Raw genomic sequence first — 17438 nt, forward strand, 5'->3', positions numbered from 1 at the left:
TATATGTACATATATATATATATACCCACCCTCGCGTAATTCTTCGATTATTGAATGAATTTCGTTGATGTGATTATTGTGACTAGCTGATTGCTCAGCCAGTAACAATCGAAGACGATCAACGAGCTCATTCGGATCATCCCAGTATACGTAATCCATAAAAGTATTGTTTCGCGCAATCTTGTAGATAGGCAAAGACGTACCAGTCGTCTGTATCAACCCCTTCCCTCCTTTTGTATTTTTTTTAGTCAAACCAAATAACGGACCAATTATGTTATTGAATTTATTACTATTGTGCGCTCGTATAGCCTCGTTTGGATTATTCTTTTTCTTCCTATGAATATTAGAAATCTCCAAGATTTCTTTGTAGCTCTTGAGATCATTGGAAGTGATTAAATTTTGATCAGGTTGCTTTGCAACCAGTAATTCCATTAAACCCTGTGTTTTTGGATACTTGAAACCATCGACGTCTACGTTATCTTTGTCAAAAATCACCGTAGATTTTCCAAGCGTGTATAATCCATTTCGTTTTTTACGTACTCCATAAATCAAGTCTACAAAATTCGAATCACTTTTATCCAATGCATTCGTGTACTTGTCGCCAGCTAAATGCTCATCCTCGCTCGGCTCGTCGGATAAACTGTTATAAAACTGTGTAGTATTGTGCGTGACAGTAGCATCGCTATCTCCGCCACTAGACTGAGCGGTTTCGTACTTGTCGACATTATCAGCCGAATTGATTTCGTATTTTAATTTTTTTTTTGTTTAGAAATTTCGGCTTTTTAAGAACTGTAACGGGAGTTTCGGGGAAAAGATTTTTTTTTGTTCCTTCTCACTTATTATGAATTTAAGAGGATCGACTATTTGTTTGAATGTCTTATTCAAGACTTCGTCGGTATACTCTCGGTTATGCTTCAATAAACTATATTTTCGTCTTATCGCGTATTGCGCTTTTACGAGTTGAGAAAGCACATGTTTTTCCCTTTGATGATCAGCCATGTTAACGCTTCGACGATCATCGAGAGACTGTCTACCGCATTACTATCGTGATATATTTATAACAAAACAATCAAAGCCCTTTCGATATCTTCCACAGTTTATAGCTCTGTCTTTGTCGATCACTAAAAACCCATATTTATCATCCAATCAGCATTTTGCACAAGTTCCTTAAATTGATTGTAAGTCATATCTGAATTCACATGATCGTCGTATATATGTTTCATATTTGCTTCGTCTTGTCGAAAAATTGCCAATAAATTGACGTTATCTCTCACGAGATGCTTAGGAATACACGCGTACGTTTGCGAGAGATAGAAACAATCGACGCTCCTATGTCTGCCCATACAAAAGAAAGCCCGTACATTGTCCTGTTTCTCACAGGCGATGTCGTCGAATATCATAATTGAATTAGGCAATGCATGCTCGGGATCGATCACGGATTCGTGCTCCTTGAACGGAAAATACTTCACTCCGTCTATCGGCTTTAACAACTCTTCCAATAATTTATAATTTGGCTGATCGAGCGATTTCGAGTACACGTAAACATTTTCGAATCTTCCGTACGATGACGTCAAAATGTTCTACGGAAAGTTTCACAGTTTGTTTCTTGAAATTCATACTCACGAGACAGAGTTCGAACGATAACTGACCACATGGCTATATATATTCCTGTTTTTATAGTTTCAAACGTTAGTCGTGTGTTGGACTTGATCGAGTGATGATCATATCATATGCAAACGTCAAAGAGCAAAGAAAGGACGAGGATTCGTCAATGATATCATTAATAAACTTCCATTTGAACTCCATATTCCAGGCTATCAATATTACGGACCAGGAACTAAGTTACAGACACGTTTAGCTCGCGGCGATCCAGGAATCAATCCTCTCGACGCAGCTTGCAAGCAACACGATATAGCGTACTCGAAAAATCGAGAAAATATCCAGGCTAGAAATATCGCAGACAAAATTTTAGCTGAAAAAGCGATCAAAAGAGTCTTCGCTGAGGATTCTAGTTTTGGTGAGAAAGCAGCTGCTTACGCTATATCTATCGCCGTGAAATTAAAATTAAAGTTTGGTATGGGTCTCGCGAAGAGAAGAAAGAAAACCAAGACGAAAGGACGCAAGAAAACGAAAAAGTTAGTTAATTTGAAAAGCGTGATCAAAGCGGCCACATTCAAATGGTCCAAGGGTAAATGTGCGCGCAAAGTCATCGGTTCTGCTTTGAAAAAAGCTTGTACAACCGCCAAAAAAGCTGGTGGAAAAGCAAACATCAATGTTCCACGAATTCTGCCAATATCAACTAAGCTGAGTGGAGCTTTGCCCTTCCTCATACCACTTTTTGCAGGCTTGAGTGCAACTGGCGCTCTATCTGGTGGCGCCACGGAATTCGCGAAAGCCGTAAACGATGCAAAGTCTGCAAAACAGCAATTGGAAGAGAACAAGAGACACAACAAAACGATGGAGACCATTACTCTGGGAAAAGGCTTGTATCTCAAACCTTATAAAAAAGGCTATGGACTTTATCTCAAACTTTATCTGGGATCAAGTTTGAAAAAAAAAAGTTCAAAATAAATTTACCGGATAGAGCCCTCACAAATGCCGACTTGATGAAGTATGCAAGTTTTGAGTAAACCAAATTTTCGCGGAGTCTTCATGAGAAATGACTTACCGAGTTCTGTACCATATTATCACGAATCAGCTATAGTCAATCTTGATGGCGTCGAAGGAACAGGAACGCACTGAATGGCTTATCGCAAAAACGTCACATATTTCGATAGCTTTGGAGATCTTAGATCACCTATTGATTTAATGACGTATCTTGGCGATATCGAGATGAAATATAATACGAAATGATATCAAGATTTCCATTCTTACGTATGCGGTCATCTTTGTTACATTTTTTGTGCGAGGGTATAAAAGTAAAGGCAACGTGAAAATATCGGTAATCATGTTCACACAGTCATGGAGGATTCGTTAACTCTGACGCTCTCGGGTAATTCTTCACTGTTGAAAGCGCACTATTTCCCACCAATTGAACTATCACAGCATAAACATTACAAGTTGGGCTTAGTCGAGTTTCTAACGTTCAACTCGATACCTAAGATCGACCTACATAATAATAAATTTTACGTCGCAAATCAAATTATCGACATATCTGTCGGGACGTACGAGATCGACGACATTGATAAATTTCTTTGCAAAGCTGTGCAGCCTCTCCGTACTGATAATAATAATAATATAATATTAAGTTTGAAACCAAACAACAACACCTTGCATTGTACAATCAAGTGTTCCGAACCTATCGATTTTCATCCGCAGAATTCTATCTGACGATTGTTAGGTTTTTCACAACGTACATTAGAGGCAAACGTTTCTCACAACTCCGATCTGCCCGTCAGTATTTTCAGGGTGAATGCTGTGATAGTCGAGTGTAATATAACCGCTGGAGCTTACTTGAACGGAAACACCGTTCACGATATTCACGAATTTTTTCCAGAAGTACCACCTGGATATAAAATTATTGAAATTCCCTATCACGTGAATTAAATGTTAATAGCTCAACTAGACCAAGAACGTATTTTTTGTTTGGTATCAATTCGATCGGTGGAAAATTATATGTTTCGGGTACGGATGATGTTTCCGAGAGACTCCATGTCAGTGTATTCTTCATGACAGATTCATATCAAATGATAGTTATTCGTTGAATGAGTATTTTTAATACTAGTTGTCTTTTCTATAGTTTGTTTAAAAGAATTTTTTCCAGCAGTACAGCCTGGACATAAAATTATTGAAATTCCTTCTCACGTGATTTATCTTCCAGTTACCAAAATGTCCGTAGATTATTTACAATTACGCATCGTCGATCAAAACAGAAATTTAATTAATTTTCGTGGTGAAGTCATAACCATCAGATTACACCTCAAAAGCGTATAATGAGAATTGTTTACGATTTAAAGAGTGGTATGGGTTATATAAGCATTGAAAAATGCAAACCCATCATCAGTCGTCGACTGAAATTGAAAACGTCAACACGGCGAACTCCAGTCATCAATCGTCATCGGAAAGCGAAAGCTTTAACGCGTCAAAGCATAAAGTTCCTAAAAAGTCTTGGGTTAAGAGTAGTTCCAGCTGGAAAATAAATTGCCTAATTTTTTTTTTTTTGCTGCTGCTTTGAACGAAACAATGGAGAACATTCTAGAAATACAGTCACCTGTCGTCTTCTATGAATCTTTGCCTCATTACGAGATCCACGCTCATCAGCCTTACATCAATTCATCGTTCATAGTGACGAGATTCGTATATCAATTCAACATCAAGACTTGTGCCTTTTACCACCTCACAGCTCGTTACACATTTGTGGACAATTACGCAGCAACAATAACACTTTGTTAACGAATACTGATTTTTTTAATAATGCCATTTGTCTCACAACCGTTATGAAGAACTGGTTATCTCTCACTCCAAGTCAAACCTTGATTGCCGAAAATGCCGGATGGATAAATACCTTAGAACGAGAGGACCGTAAAATAACTAATGCGAATGGCGACTTTGACTTTTTGATTCCTCTGAGCTTCATACTTGGATTCGCTGAGGACTATCGCAAAGTGCTAATGAATATGAAACATGAATTAATTCTCGTAAGATCGAGTACTTATTTAAATGCAGTTTATCAAACGGAGAAAACCGTGGCCGACGTTGAAGTTTACGGAGAATTCAAGATTAATGTAACACGTCTCGAATGGCTTATGCCCTATGTGACTGCATCGAATGCAAAGAAAATAAGTCTAATCGACTTTCTAAAAAGCGAACGAAGTATTTTAATGAGTTTTCGTAGTTGGGAACTGTACGAATATCCTGCGCTGCCTGCAAACACAAATCACGTCTGGACAGTTAAAACGACAAATCAGTTGGAGAAACCACGCTACGTCATCTTAGCCTTCCAAACCAATCGAAAAAATAAATCAAACTCTAACGTTAGTATATTTGATCATTGTAACATCAGAAATGTAAAACTGTACCTCAACTCTCAGTACTATTCATACGGTAATCTCAACATTGATTTCAGTAAAAACCAGTACACAATGTTGTACGATATGTATGCCAATTTTCAAAACGTATACTACCGTAGGAATGCCGAACCGATGCTCAAAAAACTCAAATATAAAAATTACATGCTACTCGTAGTGATTGACTGTTCGAAACAAAACGAATCATTAAAGATTGCACCAGTAGATGTGCGCTTGGAGTTCGAAACCAGAGAAAATATTCCCGAAGGAACTACAGCGTATTATCTTATTCTACACGATCGCATCGTTCAGTATAATCCGATAAATGTAGATGTGAAGAAACTTATTTAGGAGAGGGGGGGAAAGGTATTAAAGAATTGATTCTTTCCTTAAGCAGCTCAGTAGTAGCTTTCTATCGCAATGGAGTACGTAGTGGATATGCAAGGCTTCATAATGCCTGGCAAAACTTATGCTGTGAAAGAGTTAGCGATACTTCCACTTAACTACAAAGAAGAACCGCTCGTACGCTTGTTCAAACCTCCCTTTCCATGGCGAAGACTAACGGAGAAATATAAGCGAGAAAATCTCTGGTTAGAACTCTACTATCATGGATTAACATGGAACTCTGGCGATTATAAATACGAAGAGTATAAATTCATCATCACAGATACACTCAAAGATGCCACAAAAATTTTCGTTTCCGGAGATTTAAAAAAAGATTGGTTAGAACGATATGGCCTCAAAGTTTTCGATTTGAATGATTGGGGCTATTCGCCTTTCGAAAAATTAAAATCAGTTACCGTGTTCCCTAATCATAGCGGCAAATACGTAACGTCATGTGCACATCAAAACGTTAAATTAATGAAAAAGTTTTATATCGATGGCTGTTGTATGGACTGGGAAGAGAGCGATGAAGTCGTTGAAGGATTTCTATAGTGATTTTGTTTTTTAAGTAAATACTTTGTAGAATAATATGTATTTTTTAAGAACATGTAGAATAAGATATATTTTTTATCAATAAAAAATTTTTGTTTCAATTGATAAAAAAAAATTATCTTTTATTTTTTTATTAAACCATCCAAAAAAAGCGAAATTCTTCGCTGACTCTGACGATGACAGCAGCAGCAGTTCATCTTTGTTATAATAAATTTTGTATTTTTTTATCTACAAAAAAATTTATACAACATAGAATTTAGATGAAAAAATGTTTATTTATTAGTTGAGGTAGTGTACAATGATGACTTGTATACATATGATTATTATTTCTTCTTTTCGTTATTGAACTGCTGATAGCCTTTTTCTTCAGGAAAATTTTTAGTATTGCTCGAAAATTTGGAAATACTTTGTTTCCATGTCAATGATTCTTTGTTCTTCTTTTCGTCCGGGTCTTCCTGTGGAAGACGAGAGTACTTTACTTTAGAGTAGCGATCCATTTTATTGGAATGCTGGTTGATGAATGATTCGATAATTCTTACACTGTGCTATTTATAGTAGCTTACAACCACGAAGTCTACAAATAAAAGAAAGTAAGCATGTACTTGCACGTTTTTTCTAGTAAACCATCTTCGATAGATGAGACACGCATGTACGCACACACACGCGCGCGCATATTGAACATCAAAAAAAATTATTATTATTATTCGTTATATACCAATTATAATAAATATTTATGTATAATATTTATTATAATTAGTATATTTATTAAAATTTATTATCATTTGTATGTATTATTATGCCACCGCCGCCGCCGCCCCCCACATATCAATCGTGTAGCTAGTATACACAATACGGTATTGCCCGTAGTAACAGTGGCTGTAGCTCTAGCGGTAGAGCATCGGGCTGCGGATCCGGAGGACGCGCGTTCGATCCCCCGATCTGTCCGTTTTTTTCCGATAAATCTAAATATTTATCACACACGCGCGCACACACACAATAAAAAATCAAAACGCGTAACACAGAACGCGTGCGCGCGCGCGCATCGAGAATACATCAGATCACGAGGAGAGAGAGAGAAGGAGAAGGAGGGAAGGGGAAGTGCAGAGAACGCACGTTGCGTCAGAACACATCAGCACACAGTGCATAGGAATCAAATCAGTAGGCTGGGAGAGGGGGGAGTGCGTAGAACGCACGCCACATCAGATAAACTCAGTAGGGGAGGGGGGAGTGCGTAGAACGCACCGGTATAACTTAGTAGGAGGAGGGGGGAGGTGAGTCGACAACGCACGGGCCGATCAGTAAGGGGAGGGGGGTGAGGTGAACATGCACACACCTCAACTCACACGCTTCAACTCAGTGAGCTGATACTCCTCTGAGTTAAGGCCCCTCTGGTTTACCTACTTACCCGCAACCACCACCTGGTCTCATCCTCTAGGTCATATGCATGAGTCGCATCTTTGCCTCCCTTCGTCGTGCTTTTCAGCGGTTTTTTTCCTTCCGTTGCTGCGACGACGATGGGCTTGCTTCTACTCGTGGATTTCTTCGGTAGAGGAGCTTTTTGTGTGGGGAGGCTTCCCTCAATCGAGTCTTCCTTCTCCTCCACAACCTGTATTTGGCCACCTGGTCCTTCCAGGATGACTACTCCCCTATTCTGACGAGGGCTGGTATCGGGCTCGATCGCCTTCTGCTTTAACGTACCGCTAGGTCCTGGGCTCCCTTGATGTCCTTCCAGGACCTGTTTTGATACCTGGGTCGCCGACGATTTGCTGTTTCCCATCGACGACCCGCAGCGAGAGGTCGAAACTACTAGAGGCGCGAAGATGACCTCTTCTCTTCGGTCTCCTTGCCGGGTTAATATTTTCTAGGCTGCACGCTTAATTCACGTTCTCTGCACTTATCGTCGCTTGGTGTTTCGGCCCCCCTTTATCCACTAAAATGTGGCTCAAACTAACTAGCACCTGTTAATTTACAACCAGTGAATCGCTTCGACCTATTGATTATTACCGCTTTCGGCCCTTATTTACAATAAATATTACATTTATAGAAAAAGGTCGAAGTGATTTCTTTTTCCCCCTGCAGAGTGCGTACCGCTCACAATCTCACGTTATCACCCACTCAAACCTTCCTAACCGCTCGCGTAATCGTCTCTTTCTCCCGTGCGTCGATTATCTCCGACGGACCATTCTATACGCATGTAACGGGTCCTAATACCGGTTGGGCACCATGTAACGGGGTGGATTAGCTGGTACAAATGGAGTTTATTAAAGAACAAACTTCCACGATGCAGAGCTAACCGCCGCTCCGTTAAACACGTATTAGTATACGTATATTCACCTTTACGTTTGATACTTTCGTTCAATTGTCTCCTTTTCCAACAGAGTTGAACCCACCTTAAGTCAACTGACTTGTGACACTTGCTTACTTAGGTGTGAGTGACCTAATGTTTACTCCAACTATTCCCTAGATGGAATCGGTTTGAAAAAATAATCAATGACGGATCCGTTAAACTAAAAGGGAACGAAATAACGTAATGCGGCGAATAAAATCAAGATCGTTTATAACTAAAAAAACTACAGTCTTCGTTGGGCTTAAAGACTTGCTCACACTAATAGGATTTACAAATTTTGAATAATACGGAGTGAGCGAGAGAGATAGAGACTTCAAAATTCTAACGCGAAATCTAACGGTCGGCGCGAATAGGGTGGTAGGAAGATATGCGGACAGTACAGGTAAAGCTGGGCGAGATATGCTTGATGGAAGGAAGGGAATTGTAGATTTATATTTAAATTCAACCCTCACCATCCAAGAAATCTTGAATGGTGTCTGTGTGCTTTTGCACACAGAGCCAAGGACCACATTTTGAGATAGTATAATGGTATAAATATATGAGGTGGCAATAAATAAAATTGCGAAACGTTTATAATAAAATAAGTGTGTAGTTTATTTATAGGGATGACTCCTAAGATCAAGATTATTAATATAATTATCAAACATCAGGAGTGGAAAAAATTAAGAATAATTTATATAATGGTATAAATATATGAGATCCGTGGCATCGGTTTGAGTCGCTTTATTCTTTCCCATCTTTAAAATTACATGCTTACTCTCTCTAGTATTCGCACGTATAATGTATTGATATACAAATTTGCTTGAGGGTGAATCCCCGGTTTTAATAGAGATGTATGAAATGTGCCTCGTTCTTTACCGTTTCTGTATCTCAATAGGTACGTATCTAGGACTTTTGTAGCTTTGATTATATACAGACCTTTATATAAGTTTAAGAATTTTTTAATTATTTCGTCTTTGTTACTTATATTTTGACTTCGTAATAATACATAATCATTAGTTTTATATTGATACTGATTAATATTTTTATTGATATTTCCCGCACGTTTTATAAGTTTTGAAAGCATTTTCTTTCTTATTCCCTCTATTTGATTATGATGTGTTTGCACGTTGGTTTTGGTATCTGGTATCCATCGATGCCAAAATCTCTCCGGTTTGAGGTGAACGTATGCTTCCATACAAGTCACTTTAATTGTCTCGTGATATACACAGTTTATAATTTTTTGTATTTTGGGGATTAACGGAGCCCAGTCTTTATGATTTTCATTGACGCAAGTCCTTAAAAATCTTGCCAATCCACTGTGTATCCGCTCCACGATATTGCTCTGTGGATGATGGATACTAGAGTATACTAATTTTATATTAGCTGAAGAATGTTTTTCTTTTCAAGCTTTTGCAGTGAACTGAGTACCGTGATCACATATAATTGCCAGTGGTTTACCAACGTTAGGAATATCACGTTCGAAAATCTTTTTGATGGTAGTATATGTTGTTGATCTATTTATAGGATGCATAACAACAAATTTACTAAAACAATTTATGGTTGTTAAGATATATTTAAATCCTCCATGTTAAGTCGGCAAAGGACTATAGAAATCTGTTGATAGTAAATCGTTTCGTTTTAAAACGAGTATTGGCTGCATTCAAGATGATATCATTTTAGTATAATACTTCGTGCACTGGAATAAATCACATCGATTTATAGTTTCAGCGACTTTTTTACGAAGTTTATGAATATAAAAATTTTCTTGTAACATCTTAGTAATTTTTCGTGATCCGACGTGACCATAGATCTCGTGTAATTCTTGGATTAATCCTGGAATAACTACTTCAGATAACAATATTTTATTGTTAATTTTATCCTATTTATATATTCAATAGTTTTTGATTATATATCTATAATTGAAATTCTCCTATTTTTCTTAATTTTTGAATGTAGTCATCATTTTCTTGTAACAAATCAAGATTTTTGAAATGCTTAATTAAATCATTAGAAGGATTCTTTATCAACGTAGCGAGTTGTATTTCATCGGTGTAGTCATTGCTGCAGTCCTTAATGTATCTTGATAGAAGTGGCTTTATTTTTGTTGCCTGGTAAACACTCGTACGTGATGTTCTAGTCTTGTAAAAACAAGCACCACCTCACTAATCTCGCATTTGTAAATTTACAAGTAATCAAAAATTTCAGCGCTTCGTGATCTGTACGAATAAATATTTCTTTAGCACCTCTCATTTTAAAATTTTTCTAATTTTAAATATAACCAATCTACTGCTAAAAGTTCTTTTTCGATAGTGAAATAATTCATTTCTACGCCTTTCAAAGTTTTAGATATAAATGTTACAACTTCTTCTTCGCCTTCGTTATTTAATTAAGACAAAGCAGCGGCTATAGTATGATAACTAGCATCAGTCGTTAATATATAAGGTTTACTAGGATCAGGAAATTTTAAAGTAATAGTGTCAATAAAAATCTTTTTTACTTTTTCAAAAGCTAATTGATGCTCAAGTAACCACTTTGCTTTGTTGTAATAAGTTCATCAAAGGTATATACCTCAGCATAATTTTTCGCAAAGTTTGTATAAAAATTGAAAAATCCAAAAAAACTATGTAAACTTTTTAATTTTCAGGAGCTTTGTAGTTTTTAATTATTTCTAATTTACTTTTTTGAGCTTTTATACCGTATAGAGTAATAACATGTTCTAAAAATTCAATTTTTTCTTGAACTAATTTAGATTTAGAAAATTTCAATATATAATTATCCCTACGACAACATGTAAATAGCGTACTTATGTAATGTATATATTCGTTAAATGTTTTAGAAATACATAATATATCATCAACAAACCAGATTATAAATTCTTTTAAATCGCCGATTGATAAATTTAATGCTCTTACTAATGCTGCTGTACTAGTGCATGTACCAAAAGGTACTACATTGAATTTGTAGATATTACCTTCAATAATAAATGCCATATATTTTTTACTTATCAAAACTAGATATAAATTTTATTCCGAAACAATGTTGACAAATATCATTCATATGTAGTGGAGCTTCATAATCTTTTACTAATTTTTTATTTAATTTTCGTGCATCTAGACAAAATCATACTGACCCGTCTTTTTTTATACTTATAATAATCGGATTAATATAATTACTAACTAATCGACGAATAACGCCATCTTTTAGCATTTCTTTGATTGCAATTCGAACATTTTCTTGATGATCTAACAATATATGATACTGCTTTGAAAAATAAGGCTCTTTATCTTTTAAAATCAATTTATGAGTATACGAGGTGTGTTCAAAAAATAACGAGAATTTTCGTTTTATGAAAAAAATATTTATTTATTCATCTACATTAATGTTGTCGCCTTCAAAGTAGTCCCCTTCGGATACAATACACTTATGCCAACGCTTTTTCCAATCCTCGAAACACTTTTGAAACTCGATCTTTGTAATAGCTTTTAGCTCTTTCAGCGATTCGCTTTTAATGTCATCTATGCTTGTAAAACGACGGCCTTTTAATGTTCTCTTTATTTTTGGAAATAGAAAAAAGTCACATGGAGCCATATCTGGCGAATATGGAGGCTGAGGCATCGTTACAGTTTCGTTTTTGGCCAAAAATTCACGAACAAGCAATGAAGTGTGAGCAGGCGCATTATCGTGGTGCAAAAGCCATGAATTGTTTTGCCACAAATCCGGGCGTTTTTTTCGGATTGCTTCACGCAAACGACGTTGAACTTGTAGGTAGTACTGCTTATCGATTGTTTGACCTTGTGGCAAGAATTCATAATGCACTATGCCATTAAAATCGAAGAACACAATGAGCATAACCTTCACATTCGACCGTACTTGTCGAGCCTTTTTCGGTCTTGGCGATCCAGAATGCCTCCACTGGGACGATTGAGCCTTAGTTTCGACATCATATCCGTAAACCTATGTTTCGTCACCTGTTATAACACGTTTTAGTAGTTCTGCATCGTTATTGACTTGATTTAGCGACTCCTGAGCAACTTCCATTCGCCGCTGTTTTTGTTCGAAATTCAACAATTTTGGAACGAATTTTGCTGCCACACGTTTCATACCCAAAACATTCGAAAAAATTTGATGGCATGAGCCAACTGATATGCCAACATCATCAGCGACTTCTCTGATTGTGATTCGGCGATCGTTCATAACCATTTCTTTCACTTTTTTCACGTTTTCATCGGTTGTTGATGTGCTTGGGCGTCCGGGTCGTTCGTCATCTTCAACGTTTTCGTGGCCATCTTGGAAACGCTTATACCACTCATAAATCCTTGCTTTACTCATAGCAGACTCACTATATGCCTTTGTTAACATTTGACAAACTTTACTACACTTTATTTCATTTTTTACGCAAAATTTAATACAAATTCTTTGATCCATTTTTTTTCACAAACGAAAATCGCCGAGCTCGAAAAACACGTCTAACGTTAGCGGCTGCCACTTAAAAAGTAAGCAATGAATATTGCTGAAAATTTTATCGTACTTCAGGGGCATGTGTACCAACATAATAAAAAAAAATTTTATACAAGCGGACTCTCCAAACCCGCGAAATTTAAAAATTCTCGTTACTTTTTGAACACACCTCGTATACTTTTAATAAACCTAGTTTTTTACGAAAATCTTTCAATTCGTACAGAGTGAAGCTATCTCTTTTTTTTGATCATCGGTTAGGCTTGAGCCTTCATCTATTTTCTCATTGATTTATCCTCGAGTTAGCTCCGCAGGATCGTTGTTTGCGATCCCAGCATGTATTTCATTTTGAGTTAGATCAATGAACGACGGCAGATCATTACAAAATTCCGAGACAGTGTCATACTGAACAGTTAAGCTTTGAAAAGCACATTCTTCTATAAATGTATGGTTATATTTTAGGTTTTCTAAATTATTATCAATTTCGAAATAAATTTGTTCATTATACGTATCAAGTTTAAGCTTTATATTTTTCGTCGTATCATAAGCGATAATGCAATCTTTTAGTAATTTAGAAATGATTACACAGGCAGACAGAATTTGACAAAAATATTTTACCAAGAACCCGAGTATAGTTTTCCGAAGGTTTTTTGCGCGCTGAATCCGAATCCGAGGTCAGAATTACTCTGGTGGCTCCGGTTTTCGAGATATCCTAACCTTAAAGTGCAAAAAACGCGATTTTTGCCTATATTTGAGGTTATGTAGCAAAGAAAAGAAATTTTTTTTCAAAAAACTGTATACATCAAATTAAAGTATGAGTTTTCTTCTTTCAAATGCCGTTGAGTATGCTCGGATATCTTTTTTTTTCACGAAGTTACACAAATTTGAAAATTTCAAATTTTATGAATTTAAAAAGCACCACATCATTCAGCCCAAGCTATCTAACAAATAACCATATTAAAGAGCCACTCACCAATTTAAACCAAACTTGGAAATATGACAAAACACTAAAAAATATTGTGAGCATCGTGCTTCTATTTACAAAATGCTCTCTTACGGGTAGAAACCACCCCTGCCAACCCCTAAACAGGCTCACCCACATATCCCTGGGTAGAGCAAGTTTAATTAACTGCTTTTTGATAAAAAAACTCATTTTCTAATCACAGGTATGCGTATTAATATGATCTAGATAGGCCTCATCCCCAAATACCTCCTCAACCCTTTAAAACCAGCCCTCCCAACCCCTAAGCAGGCACACCCACATGACGCTGGGTAAAGCAAGTTAGCCAAGTGCTTTTTATTTCAAATTTGTGTAACTTCGTGAAAAAAAAAGATATCCGAGCATACTCAACGGCATTTGAAAGAAGAAAACTCATACTTTAATTTGATGTATACAGTTTTTTGAAAAAAAATTTCTTTTCTTTGCTACATAACCTCAAATATAGGCAAAAATCGCGTTTTTTGCACTTTAAGGTTAGGATATCTCGAAAACCGGAACCACCAGAGTAATTCTGACCTCGGATTCGGATTCAGCGCGCAAAAAACCTTCGGAAAACTATACTCGGGTTCTTGGTAAAATTTTTTGTCGGCCTGTGTTATGAAGATAATATTAAGATATTGATTACCTTATTTTATATTTAAATAAATTTTTTTCTTTAATCTCACTAATTTTTGGCTCGTATCCACTTTAATGGTACGCCTATATTTAATGGAATCGGTTTTGTACTGTTATTATATTTCTTTTTATTTACTTTATTGTTATTATTTTTATCAATTGATTTACTATTTTCAACACTTATACTATTGATTTGCTACTCTCCACGTCTATCTTTTCGAGTATAGCGTGAACTAATATAATCATCATTATCTAGAGAAGATAAGATTTTAATAAATACCGTTTTTTTTTATGTGTTCAGCTTGATCTAATAGACGTACGTCTCTATCAAAATGCCGAGAGAGTATATCTATTAAATCTTCCTCATCTAAATTTTCATTTATATCAAACGCTAAATTTATTTCGCGTATCGCCTAATTATAGCGAGTTAATTTTCCGTTTCCAAAATATTTACCAAACTCTATTTCACGAGTAATATTTCGTCAAATTTCCGCGTTCCAAAATTTCTCTTTGAATAATGTCTCAAAATCTTTAAAAATTTTTCTTTCGTGCTGTACTAAGTCGTACCACGAAGAATTTACTTCCGTCATAAATTGAGATAGCAAACATAATAGCTGAGCGGTATTATAATTACTCACTTTTAAATAACTTTTAAATAAATAAGATCATTTAGATATTTCACCGGACGATATTTATAACTTTCATTAAAAATTGGATACGTCAAAGCTGGTTGCTTAATCGTTTCAATTATTGTTTCATTTACGATAGATATATTTTGATCATTATTTTTAAGTTTATCAATATTTTCGTGAACTACTGAAAACGTTTCATTCATTTCCAAAGTAACATTATTTTTTGCACGAATAATATCATTGAAATTATCGTCATATCTTTCTTTTAAGATAACAATAATTTCATTTGATTTTTCCAAATTTAATTCTGAATTTTTAATTATTTCATCCTGCTCAATAATCCTATTTATCAATATATCCACTTTATTACTGAGATTACTTATTGTTTTCGAAATTATTTTTAAATCGTTCTGCAATTTGAATTGATCAGTATGAAATGTTTTTAATTCATTTACTACGGTCCTTTCTAATTCGTGCGTTCTTTTTTGTTGCACAGTCAATTCCTCGCCAATTAGTGATTCACTAAGTTCGTTTAGAATTGTTTTGGGAGTGCACTCTGTAGAGTTATAGATTGGACGTTTTTCGTTCAACATTTTAGTAATACAATGAAAGAAATATAAAAGATAAAAACAATCCAATAAGCTACTTATTTTAACCTAATAAATGATATTTTTCCTATGACTCGGTTAATTTTGATAATAGAAAATTTCTGACAAATAGTTAGATAAGCAAATTAAATTGATTATTTTCTAAATCTTATTGTTATGTAACGAAAGCTCGTTCGTTAACCATTACTTAAAGGTGGGCAAGTGAGGCGCACTCGCTTATAGCAATTGAGGCTCGAAGGGGGAAGAGACAAAGAAATGAAAGTGGTTAATAAATTATACACACATAACATAAATTCGCATTTTAACAAATCTAATTAAATCAAACAAAAGTTAAATTACACTTAAACTTCGCAATACCACACATTAACAAATCGCATAAGATTAAACCGCATTACACACACACTCTTAATCGAATAAACACAACGACGTTCTTAACACCTATTACAAAAAGAACAAATTAACTAACTAATCGCGCTCACTAATCTATACAAAACAACGCGAGTCGCCCAGCAGATGACCGCCTTGACGACAAACCGACTTAGGCTATTTAGCTAAAAGAGAAAGTCGCCCGGCGAGGGATGACCTGGACGATTTCTCTTTGCACGATTTACTGCCCTACCGTCATTAGGGCAGGTAGCCGGCGTGTGCACGCCTTGCTACCCACCTAATATTTTAATTTACGCACAGTGCCGTCATTGAAGAGAGAGAGATTAATTTGCAAACTTGACCTTTAATGCTGGAACTGGAGTCCTGGCTGCGCCCTGCGCACGGTGTTGCAGGTCGTCGCTGGGCAACTCCTGCCGGCTTCCTGGGTAGCGTCCCGGGCAGTTGCAGGATCAAGTCGTCTTCTTTCGGTTTCTTCTCGGCCCTCTGTCCTCGGCTGAAGTTCTGTCGCCGCTGACCGTCCACCGTCCTGCTCCGAACGACTCGGAAAACCTTCTGAGTCTCTACTCGACTTACTACCGTCTGTGTCGCTCGTTTTTCCTCGCGATCTATAGCTTCTTCGTCGATATTTTCTCTCCCCACATGACCTACTAATTAGGTGGCGCGCGACCAATGCGCTTATTGGTTCGAAACGCGCGCCTGCCAAATCTTGCGTAAGGCACGCACGCCCCCGACTATTGCTCTCTCTCTCTCTCTCTCTCTCTCTCTCTCTCTCTCTCTCTCTCTCTCTCTCTCTCTCTAACATCTCTATACTCTCTATCGCCAGCGTAGCAACTTCGGGCCTGCTCGGTCCCGCTCGGCAATCTCCGTCAGCTGAAACAGAGACCATGCATTAGACGCATTCTTGAATGCGCCCAATGCTGGTCACCGTGCCTTGCCGATAGAGAGGGGAACTTGGAGAAATTCCGACGAGAATAAGCGCAACATTTGCTCTCGTCACAGTTAATTACAATTTTTTAATAAAAATAACTCTATAATTCATAATATTGTAATGTTATTTAAATAAATAATTTTGATAAGTAAACAAATATTAATTATCATAAATTATGCACCGGGAGCAGGCCTAGATGCCATTATATAATCCACGGTGTCAGCTAAATGATTTAAATAAGAACACATATTTCGAAAACTTGTATCAAACAATCGCATATTATGTTTATAATTTTTCCCTAAGTTAACAAACGCATTCGCAAGTTCCGAATATAAAGTCGCGCAATTCACGTACTTCTTTCTCTAAAGACGTATTTGTACGACTTATAGCACGCATTTGCTTATTTCGCTTAGGCATTAATAAGTGTAAGTAAGACTTTAGGCGGTCGCCAAATGTGATGTTAATATCACTTATTATTTATTATTTCGTTTGTACTCTCATGATCTGTTGCGTTAATGAGTAAGAATTCGTTTAACTTTGAA

General features: G+C 36.5%; 1 protein-coding gene across 1 annotated transcript in view; it reads left to right on the forward strand.

The window, feature by feature from the left end:
- Positions 1 to 17438, forward strand: part of LOC131675483 (NADH dehydrogenase [ubiquinone] 1 beta subcomplex subunit 8, mitochondrial) — a 148013-nt gene that overhangs the window by 85138 nt on the left and 45437 nt on the right. The window lies entirely within an intron of this gene.

This window comes from Phymastichus coffea, unplaced genomic scaffold, assembly GCF_024137745.1.
Source record: "Phymastichus coffea isolate CEN01 unplaced genomic scaffold, Cenicafe_Pcof_1.1 PCOF00023, whole genome shotgun sequence".
Classification (NCBI taxonomy): Eukaryota; Metazoa; Arthropoda; class Insecta; order Hymenoptera; family Eulophidae; genus Phymastichus; species Phymastichus coffea.